The following is a 12,290-nucleotide window of genomic DNA, read 5'->3' on the forward strand; positions in this document are numbered from 1 at the left end:
TGAAATATCATACATCATATTGGAATGACTGTTCATCACATTCATTACTAATGTACATCTAGGGAAAGGGATGTAATCAGTGCTACTATGTGAGCAGTCTGAGAATAACTGAATGCTTCATACTGTGACATCAAGCTGAATTCAAGCTGTTCCATTTTAATTTTGGTGTGCGAATTGTTGAGCTCTATGGCAGATATATTGTGGGAGGGCTATGTGAAATATTGAACTATATGGCATATATATTGTTGGAGGGCTATGGTATTTCTCCTGATCATCCATTATCCAAGATGGAGAGTAATGAATAATGATCATGTATAACAAAATGTATGAGTTATTACAGTTACATTCAATCTCATTTCTGTCACATTACATTATTCAATCAAATACCACACATCATACAGCAATGACTGTTCAACACATTCATTACTAATGTACATCTAGAGAAAGGGATGTAATCAGTGCTATTATGTCAGCAGTCTTAGAATGTCTGAATGCTTCATACTAGGACATCATGCTGAAATCAAGCTGATTCCATTTTAATTTTGAGTGTGAATTGCTGAGCTCTATGGCAGATATATTGTGGGAGGACTATGGTATGTAAATTCAGAATAAATTGAAGAATATCTATACATCATAATCCAACCTACCTTGAGAACATTTGGGGAGAGTAATGATACATCTAAAGAAACTGATTTAATTTGTAGCCTTGAAGAAGACACACTGCTGTTCACAAGGCCTGTACTTATTCATAGTATCAGATTAACACTCTGGTCTGTTCTTTGTCTTGTGTTATTGGTTGTCAATAAACAAAAAAGACATAAGTAATTACTCACGGACTTCAGATCATCCATTATCCAAGATGGAGAGTCATGAATAATGATCATGTAAAACAGAATGCATTAGTTATTATTGTTCATTGAATTTCTGTCTCATTACATAATTTAATGAAATACCATACATCATATTGGAATGACTGTTCATCACATTCATTACTAATGTACATCTAGGGAAAGGGATGTAATCAGTGCTACTATGTGAGCAGTCTGAGAATGACTGAATGCTTCATACTATGACATCAAGCTGAATTCAAGCTGTTCCAATTTTATTTTGGTGTGTGAATTGTTGAGCCCTATGGCAGATATATTGAGCTCTATGGCAGATATATTGTGGGAGGGCTATGTGAAATGTTGAGCTCTATGGCAGATATATTGTGGGAGGGCTATGTGAAATGTTGACCTCTATGGCAGATATATTGTTGGAGGGCTATGTGAAATGTTGAACTATATGGCATATATATTGTTGGAGGGCAATGGTATTGCTCCTGATCATCCATTATCCAAGATGGAGAGTAATGAATAATGATAATGTATAACAAAATGTATGAGTTATTACAGTTACATTCAATCTCATTTCTGTCACATTACATTATTCAATCAAATACCACACATCATACTGCAATGACTGTTCAACACATTCATTACTAATGTACATCTAGGGAAAGGGATGTAAGCAGTGCTACTATGTCAGCAGTCTTAGAATGTCTGAATGCTTCATACTAGGACATCAAGCTGAATTCAAGCTGATTCCATTTTCATTTTGAGTGTGAATTGCTGAGCTCTATGGCAGATATATAGTGGGAGGACTATGGTATGTAAATTCAGGATAAATTGAAGATTATCTATACATCATAATCCAACCTACCTTGAGAACATTTGGGGAGAGTAATGATAAATCTAAAGAAACTGATTTAATTTGTAGCCTTGAAGACACACTGCTGTTCACAAAGCCTGTACTTATCCATAGTATCAGATTAACACTCTGGTCTGTTCTTTGTCTTGTCTTATTGGTTGTCAATAAACAAAAAAGACATAAGTAATTACTCACGGTCTTCAGATCATCCATTATCCAAGATGGAGAGTCATGAATAATGATCATGTAAAACAGAATGCATTAGTTATTATTGTTCATTGAATTTCTGTGTCATTACATAATTTAATGAAATACCATACATCATATTGGAATGACTGTTCATCACAATAATTACTAATGTACATCTAGGGAAAGGGATGTAATCAGTGCTACTATGTGAGCAGTCTGAGAATTACTGAATGCTTCATACTGTGACATCAAGCTGAATTCAAGCTGTTCCATTTTACTTTTGGTGTGCGAATTGTTGAGCTCTATGGCAGATATATTGTGGGAGGGCTATATGTAAATTCAGGATAATTTGAAGAACATCTATACATCATAATCCAACCTACCTTGAGAACATTTGGGGAGAGTTGTAACACCCTGGCTCTGGGACTCTATATGTTGAGCCAGGGTGTGTTCTTTCTATGTGGTGTATGTCTATGTTGGGAGTTCTAGTTTGGTTATTTCTATGTTGGCCTGAGTGACTCCCAATCAGAGGCAACGAGTGTCAGCTGTGGCTGGTTGTCTCTGATTGGGAGCCATATTTAAACTGTCTGTTTTTCCCTTTGTGTTTGTGGGTTCTTGTTCCGTGTTGGTCTATGTTACCTAGGACGTTACGAGTTGTTTGTTGTTTTTGTTTACTGTCCGTGTTTATCGCTAATGATAAATAAACATGTTCGTTCATCACGCTGCGCCTTGGTCCTCCTCTCTTAACGACGATCGTGACAAGAGTAATGATAAATCTAAAGAAACTGAATTAATTTGGAGCCTTGAAGAAGACACACTGCTGTTCACAAGGCCTGTACTTATTCATAGTATCAGATTAACACTCTGGTCTTTTCTTTGTCTTGTCTTATTGGTTGTCAATAAACAAAAAAGACAAATAAGTAATTACACACGCATAGCTGATCAACCATTATCCAAGATGGAGAGTAATGAATAATGTGTTATTACCTTCAAATCACCATCTGTCACATTATCCAATCAAATACCATAGTGATTTGATATACATCAGGGGGGTATGGGTGTTCATCACATTCATTACTAATGACAATCAAAGGACGTGACCAGTAATATTGGAATGCTTCAAATGATTTAGGACATCAAGCTCAAAACTCAGAGTGATTGAAATATGCATTCTAACTTGTTGATATTCAGAATTAATCTAGTCTATTCATCTGTAACTCCTACTATGAACTCCTACCTACATGAGAAAGTAGAAGTGTTCTGTACAGGGAAAGAGACTGGTTGTTGTTGTTTAGGTGTTTAAAAACATTACTGGAGTTATAGAACACTTACCTCTGACCCTTAAACACACTGCATCCTCCTCCTTCTGTTCTCCATGGATGACCTGACATATGTAGACTCCATCATCTGACTCCCTGATGTCTCTCAGCCTCAGAGACACATTGCCTCTCTCCAGCTCCTGGGTGATCAGACTCACTCTGCCCTCATAGCCACTCCTCTCTGTCACCTGGCCATTCTTATACAGGTAAATACACTCTGTCTCTTTAAACCACCTGATCGTCATGGCAACATCACTGGCCTCAGGTGAGAGGTGACAGGGGAGGGTGACGTTTTCACCAACATCAGCCCTTACATGGTCTTTTGAGGTGAGTTTAAACTGAGCTGTTCAGAAAGAGAGAACATTTCTGGTTTAATGCCATCATCTGTGTCAGGAACACAAATACTCTCAGTACATTTATAAACACAGTGGAATTAAAAACTACAATAGACATACAACAACCAGGACCATGTCAATTCTAAAATACAACATATACAATCCCAGACAGACATATTCATTTGAAGGAAAGTATATACAGTGGGGAGAACAAGTATTTGATACACTGCCGATTTTGCAGGTTTCCCTACTTACAAAGCATGTAGAGGTCTGTAATTTTGATCATAGGTACACTTCAACTGTGAGAGACGGAATCTAAAACAAAAATCCAGAAAATCACATTGTATGATTTTTAAGTAATTCATTTGCATTTAATTGCATGACATAAGTATTTGATACATCAGAAAAGCAGAACTTAATATTTGGTACAGAAACCTTTGTTTGCAATTACAGAGATCATACGTTTCCTGTAGGTCTTGACCAGGTTTGCACACACTGCAGCAGGGATTTTGGCCCACTCCTCCATACAGACCTTCTCCAGATCCTTCAGGTTTCGGGGCTGTCGCTGGGAAATACGGACTTTCAGCTCCCTCCAAAGATTTTCTATTGGGTTCAGGTCTGGAGACAGGCTAGGCCACTCAAGGACCTTGAGATGCTTCTTACGGAGCCACTCCTTAGTTGCCCTGGCTGTGTGTTTCGGGTCGTTGTCATGCTGGAAGACCCAGCCACGACCCATCTTCAATGCTCTTACTGAGGGAAGGAGGTTGTTGGCCAAGATCTCACGATACATGGCCCCATCCATCCTCCCCTCAATACGGTGCAGTCATCCTGTCCCCTTTGCAGAAAAGCATCCCCAAAGAATGATGTTTCCACCACCATGCTTCATGGTTGGGATGGTGTTCTTGGGGTTGTACTCATCCTTCTTCTTCCTCCAAACACGGCGAGTGGAGTTTAGACCAAAAAGCTCTATTTATGTCTCATCAGACCACATGACCTTCTCCCATTCCTCCTCTGGATCATCCAGATGGTCATTGGCAAACTTCAGACGGGCCTGGACATGCGCTGGTTTGAGCAGGGGGACCTTGCGTGCGCTGCAGGATTTTAATCCATGACGGCGTAGTGTGTTACTAATGGTTTTCTTTGAGACTGTGGTCCCAGCTCTCTTCAGGTCATTGACCAGGTCCTGCCGTGTAGTTCTGGGCTGATCCCTCACCTTCCTCATGATCATTGATGCCCCACGAGGTGAGATCTTGCATGGAGCCCCAGACCGAGGGTGATTGACCGTCATCTTGAACTTCTTCCATTTTCTAATAATTGCACCAACAGTTGTTGCCTTCTCACCAAGCTGCTTGCATATTGTCCTGTAGCCCATCCCAGCCTTGTGCAGGTCTACAATTTTATCCCTGATGTCCTTACACAGCTCTCTGGTCTTGGCCATTGTGGAGAGGTTGGAGTCTGTTTGATTGAGTGTGTGGACAGGTGTCTTTTATACAGGTAACGAGTTCAAAAAGGTGCAGTTAATACAGGTAATGAGTGGAGAACAGGAGGGCTTCTTAAAGAAAAACTAACAGGTTTGTGAGAGCCGGAATTCTTACTGGTTGGTAGGTGATCAAATACTTATGTCATGCAATAAAATGCTAATTAATTACTTAAAAATCATACAATGTGATTTTCTGGATTTTTATTTAGACTCCGTCTCTCACAGTTGAAGTGTACCTATGCTAAAAATTACAGACCTCTACATGCTTTGTAAGTAGGAAAACCTGCAAAATCGGCAGTGTATCAAATACTTGTTCTCCCCACTGTATATATATATATATATATATATTTTACATTATTTAGCAGACACTCTTATCCAGAGCGACTTACAGTTAGTGCATACATTATTCTTTATTATTATTATTTTTATTTTTTATTTTTTCATACTGGCCCCCGTGGGAATCGAACCCACAACCCTGGCGTTGCAAACGCCATGCTCTACCAACTGAGCTACCTCCCTGCCGGCCATTCCCTCCCCTACCTTGGACGACGCTGGGCCAATTGTGCGCCGCCCCATTGGTCTCCCGGTTGCAATTTCAATTTCATAGATAAACTCATAGTACAGTGGTATAACACATGTGCCCCAGCCCCATTCCCTTTATTCCTACCACAAATGTTGTTGCCAGAAAGGATTTGAATGGGCAATAGACGTCCATCCAGACCCATTACCTGTATGAGCCTTGTGTATCCCTACACCCTATGACTCATATAAACCAGGTAAATCCATGGGCATACTCATATAAAACAGTCTACCCCAGTGCCCAAGCCTCAACATTCATACAAACCAGGTCTACCATTGTGCAAGAGACACTAAACAAACCTATTGACATTAAATATCAGTTAAATTATTATACTATTTCAGTTTATGTGTTTATACATGGCCAATTCCCCCTGAAATAAGAAAATATGATGTTTTACAGTAAAAATCACTGGTTTAAACATTACTAAAGGCTAATGGATAATGGTAAAATCATCTGTAACATCATTTTGATGAAGTATATCCATAACCCAACTCAACTTCAATCTACTGAAAAAGTAAATAATCTGCTATGATTAAATATATAGAACAAATTAGAGACACTGTATTTTCCCATTGGTCAGAAATGTGTGGCAGGTAGCCTAGCGGTTAAGAGCCTTGGGACAGTAACCGAAAGGTTTGAATCCCTGAGCCAACTAGGTAAAATATGTGTCGAAATGCTCTTGAGCAAAGCACTTAATCCTAATTGCTCCTGTCATTTGCTCTGGATTAATCATTTCATTTATTTGTTGATAAGAACAACTTTAACTTCTCTAGAATATGTAAAGTACAAACGTTTTTTTTTTCTTCTGTATTGTGACCGACTGGATTAAATGGGTTTCATAATGAAAGGAGACGTTTGGAGGGAGATGTCACTGTGGAGCAGTAGAGCTGTTTCTCACAGACACAAACTCAGCTACAACTCCTCATGTTCCTAACACATTTCATCCAGTGACACACATTTACACATAAAGACAAATAAAACCACAAACACATTTCATTTTCAATAGTTGGTTTAGTACTGTTGTCCCCGATATGTGAAAGAAAAGCTCATAATGAATTTGAACATGGTGACTTACTATGAACTCTGGACTCTGCCATTTTCCCTGCAATAAAAAGAGAAAACATTCATGTTCACATCATTACCACCATCTATTCATCAGATTCTCTCTTTTTCTCAATCTCACAGATAGAAACATCACTTCCTCTTTCTCCAGTCCTCATTGTTTTAAGAGTGTTGTGTCTTGTTTGGAAAGTGAAATATACTGAGATATCCTCTTACCTTTACTGGTCTTCACGTCCTCCACTTCAGATTAAAAATAGTTTATTTAAATCCATAACCATACTCTAATATTCACTATATATGCATGTCAACACGTTTTTACAGAACAGTCTTCACCTCAGGTCTATACTGAGACAGAACTTTCACTTTCACCTTTGCACAGGCACTTGGGAGTAAACTCCTCCCCCCTTGCTTCTCTGCTTGTTAGATAACCCAGCCACAAAGTCAATATTGTCTATAGGCCTATCGCAACATTTCATGAAAACAATCATGTACATTTCTGGTCTTAATTTAAGTTTAAGGTTGCATAAGATTAGCACTGTGGGTTAGGATTAGGTTTAAAATCAGATTTTAAGAATATTAATTGTGTTCCCATGAGCTCAGTTGGTAGAGCATGGCCCTTGCAACACCAGGGTTGTGGGTTCGATTCACACGGGGGACCAGTACTAAAAAAGTATGAAAATGTGTGCACTAACTACTGTAAGTTTCTCTTGATAAGAGCAGGGGCGGCCTGTTCAATAGGGCGATATGGGCGACGCACTGCCAAACGGGAAAAGGAAGGGATTTTTTTTCTAATCAATTATATCACGGCAACAGTAGTTATCAGTGTTGTAATCTATACGTCTGATCTGCCACAGTGCCACACTGCCACTAAATGTCGAATCAGGCTAAAGTCGTGCTTCAAATGGCTCCCCCCCCTTTTGGGGCGATTTCAGTCAGGTTGAAAATCGCCCAGAAGTCTGTAATAGACTCCCATGTAAAATCTATTTTTTTCAAATTTCAGAGCCTTCAATACAATCTCAATGGGTGTCTGTGGGCTTGCACTTACGCGCTTTCGTCATACGTTACGTAACCATGAACGTAACTGAGAAAAGAGTGGATTGTTTGAAAGAAGTTCCTTTTTGTCGGCGATTCGGCGAACAAATGAAGATAAATTGGCAACGAAACAATTAGGACCTCCCAGACCAAATTTAATAATTCAACAGGTTTCTACTAAAGGCGGAAAGTCCTACACCCGAGGATTTTCCAAAAATTGGTACGAACGAAAAAACACATTGCCACTCACTCAACTGGATGACGAGGGATACAGGCTAGCTGTCCGCCGCCACAACGATGAGGTTAGTGTTGATAATCACAAGTTTACTGGATGTGGATATGGTGTAATAAAGGCAGTTTATTCAGAGGTAAATATATCTGGAATCGCGTTCACGGACCCGTTCGTCAAACTCTTAGGGAGCTATAAATTAAGCCCCATTACTTACCATATCAGATAAGAGAAATTGCTGCAGCTACATATATTTTACATCCTGGCCCTACATAGTTCACTATTTGCATCACTTACCAAAATATTACATGTGGTCATATATGCTTGGAAAGTGGAGATGCCATAGAACGTCAAAAAAGTAAACATTGCTGGAGACACATTGCCGTTTTGGAGAAGACATCGCGTTTGCTAGCGAAGAGATTTGTTGTGGCAAATGAACTTGGGCTGGGAATTGCCAGGAACCTCACGATAAGATATATGCATCAGCATTGCGAGTCTCATGATTCTATACGTATTGCGATTCGATACTGTGATTTTATTGCGCACCATATGTCTGTTGCAGAGGGATCAGAAAGCCATGAGAACGAGTTTTGATCAGTCATGGAAATAAAAGTGCTGAAAACAAATTTGCTCCCAATGTGAAAAGATTGAGAACAAGCTATGAAGGAACAATAATGGTGTTTTGGTGCAGGTACAGCCAACTAGCGCTAAAATATTGCGATATTGTCAATACAGTATATCGTAAAGTATCACTATGTAACTCGATTTCTTTCACCCCAATCCCTCAAATTAACGGTAAATAACTGAATTGTTTGCCCCACATTTAGCTAAGATGATTAGCTAGCCAGCTAAAATGTTTTATTTAGTTAGCAGTCGCATCTACAATAGTTTACTGTCAATAACATGTCTCCAAAAATGACGTGGTGTCTCCAATTGTGTTGACATTTTACAATTGCAATGCGCATCCATGAGTATCCACTTTCTGTAGCTCAGCTGGTAGAGCATGGTGCTTGTAACGCCAAGGTAGTGGGTTCGATCCCCGGGACCACCCATACACAAAAATGTATGCACGCATGACTGTAAGTCGCTTTGGATAAAAGCGTCTGCTAAATGGCATATTATTATTATTATCTGAAGAGAGCCCCGAAACATTGTGTGCAGACATTTTATGCAATAAATGAAGTAGGTTCAATCTAGTAGTTCTGATCTTCTGATTGGTCCTGATGAGTTGGGCGAGGTCCCCTGCAGGCTACTGTCACTGTTGCATTGGCTCTGAGTCGGGTTCTCTGTCTTCAAATGTTCAGCCTAAGAGAGGGGATTTTTGTGTGTGTGTGTGTGTGTGTGTTTAACAGTGATGATGTGTGTGTGTGTGTGTGTTTAACAGTGATGATGTGTGTGTGTGTGTGTTTGTGTGTGTGTGTGTCCTCAGAGCAAGAACTCGTGAGTTGGAAGAACTGAGAGGCCTATGGCGTGGGTGTTGTCCTTGGCCACCTGCTGACAAGGCTGACAAGATAGGACCCTTTTGTCCATTGTTATTGGATAGGAACAGAACTTATAACCAGCTCCTGACCTAAATAGATCTTAGCACAACATTTTACTCAACATATCATATTCCATATTCACTATAACAAATATATTTACTACGACATTAGCAAGAACCGCCACATCCTCAGCCGGCTAATCCAGTGTGTGAAGTTTTGCGGAGTGTTTGAGTTAGCTTTGCGAGGCAAAGATGAAACTGAGGGCTCCACCAACCCTGGTAAGCCAACACTTTTGAGATCAGTCAATAAATGCTTCTGGTATTGACTTATATGCTGCCCCTGTCTTCATGTTGTTGCTGGACATATCTTTTTTTAAATGTGTGTAGGTCACCTAAATCATCAGAAACATTGCCCCTCCTGAGAATTTTTTCAGGAGCCGCCACTGGATAAGAGTGTATGCTAAATGACTAAAATGTAAAAATGGGCAGGGTTTGTGACTTTGTTAACGACCATTAGAGGGATTATGCTATCATACAGCATGGTGCCCTCTTTTATGATCACATCTCAACCATATTTTACATTTTACGTCAATTAGCAGACGCTCTTATCCAGAGCGACTTACATTATTTTTTTATTTTTCATACCCCCGTGTGAATCGAACCCACAACCCTGGCGTTGCAAACACCATGCTCTACCAACTGAGCTACATCCCTGCCGGCCATTCCCTCCCCTACCCTAGACGACGCTGGGCCAATTGTGCGCAGCCCCATTGGTCTCCCGGTCACGGCCGGCTACGACAGAGCCTGGATTTGAACCAGGATCTCTAGTGGCACAGCTAGCACTGCGATGCAGTGCCTTAGACCACTGTGCCACTCGGGAGACTGATTTAGTTAATCATCTCTAAGTTCTAAAACTGTTTCAATTCAAATCAGAAGACAGATCCAGCCAGTAGATGGTAGTGATGTTCTTTAATTATAGTCATATTATCCTGAGCTGTAAAGATTTAACAGTGCGTATCAATATTAGCTTCTCTCATCTCTTTGGATCCATTCACATGAGTCCATGAGTGAAATTGCTTCGATGACAGATATAGTGTCAATGCTTTTCCATCCCCTCCTAACAAAAAAATGCTGGTCAATGTTGGGAACTGCAGTGAATTTACTAATCAGACATACTGTACCATACCAGTAGGCTTAACACGCATCCAGCCACCCAGCCCAAGCCCAAGCCCCCCCACCCCAACCCCCCCCAAACACACACACACACAACCCATGTCTGCAGAGGAGATGGTAGGAGAGATTACACAGGGACAATGGTCAGAGTCTACAGTGGTTGTTCTTCTAATAGAGGGTACAGGGATGTTGATTGGTTTGTTGAGTCTTACATTTCCTGTAACCGCAGACACGCCTCTTCACACACAGACACACACATCACTAATAATTTAGCTGTTCAGCAAGTTGAACACACACACCTCCCTGTATTTAACACACATTGAAAAACAACTGTTTGATCTGGGACGACGCACAGAGCCCACTTGCACTGCCTGCCTGCCCAGCTGGATTAGAATGAAGGGGCTGGGCTGGATCTGAGTCAGGGGTGTGGGAGATAGTTAGGGGACTGGGATAAGGCTGGGGGTAAGGGCTTGGTGTAGTCTGACTGGGGGTAGAGTTAGGGGGCTGGGAGTAAAGGCTGAGTTTGGGTTAGGGTGTACAAAGGACAGGGCTGGGGGTAAGGGCTGTGATTGTGGAGGCTGGGGGCAGAGTTAAGGAGTCTGCATGCTTCCCAGCCGCACATATCGGAAGTATTCTTGCATATTTTATGACAACATTTTGCGACGGTTGTTCGGGCACACAACATTTTTTCTCGAGGCAAGCCGAAGTCGGTAGTCGATGTCTATGCCCCTTCATAGCACATTTTTTCATTAAGAAATACTGCACCAAACATTTTAGTTAGATGTAAAATTGCGCGACTAAGATCTCCTCGGCAAAAACGTCAAAATGAATGACAGATTTCTTGAGTTATCTTAGATGAATTCTGACCATTTTGAGGAAGTGTATACTGCCTACATCGTATCAAAATAGACAAACAGTATATTGGCGTTTTTTCTCGTTTTTCAAGCAAAGGTCTTTTAAGGGAGAATGCGAGCACACTCGTTTGGGTCACCTATTGGCGCCAGCCGAACTGAAGCATGCAGACACCTTTAGGGGGTGAGTTTGGGTGAGAGAGTGCAGGGAAGTATTCCATCATGGGGGGTTTCATTTAAAAAATACATAAACATCAAGATTCCAGCCACACTGTTCCCAGTCACGACTGAGAGGCTAGGACAGGCATAGAGCTAAGAGAGAGAGGACTGAAAAAATTGGAATCCACAAGTGCTGTTTAGCGTTCCACCCTGTTTTGGACTAGTGTATAGGAGAAGACAATTGTCAGTCACCATCCCTGGTCCTACAGTACCAGTCAAAAGTTTGGACACACCTACTCATTCAAGGGTTTTTCTTTATATTTACTATTTTCTACATTGTAGAATAATAGTGAAGACATCAAAACGATGAAATAACACATATGTCATCATGTAGTAACCAAAAAAGTGTTAAACAAATCAAACAATTCTTCAAAGTAGCCACCCTTTGCCTTGATGACAGCTTTGCACACTCTTGGTATTCTCTCAACCAGCTTTACCTGGAAGGCTTTTCCAACAGTCTTGAAGGAGTTCCCATATATGCTGAGCACTTGTTGGCTGCTTTTCCTTCACTCTGCGGTCCAACTCATCCCAAACCATCTCAATTGGGTTGAGGTCTGATGCTGTCACGCCCTGGCTCGGGGGACTCTTAAATGTTGAGCCAGGGTGTGGAGTTTCTGTTACATTTTCGATGCTTTTGTTCTAGATCGTTTAT

At 40.7% G+C, this 12,290-nt stretch overlaps 1 long non-coding RNA gene across 1 annotated transcript; it reads right to left on the reverse strand.

The window, feature by feature from the left end:
- Positions 1-3,181: 3,181 nt before the first annotated feature.
- On the reverse strand, positions 3,182-7,002 carry LOC311117096. Its single transcript, XR_014611560.1, has 3 exons — positions 6,871-7,002; positions 6,668-6,694; positions 3,182-3,540 (listed from the first exon to the last, which is right to left on the reverse strand). It is a non-coding gene; the product is annotated as an uncharacterized lncRNA (long non-coding RNA).
- Between the last annotated feature and the right edge of the window lie 5,288 nt (positions 7,003-12,290).

The sequence above is a fragment of the Coregonus lavaretus genome, assembly GCF_964263955.1.
Source record: "Coregonus lavaretus genome assembly, contig: HAP1_SCAFFOLD_401, whole genome shotgun sequence".
NCBI lineage: Eukaryota > Metazoa > Chordata > Actinopteri > Salmoniformes > Salmonidae > Coregonus > Coregonus lavaretus.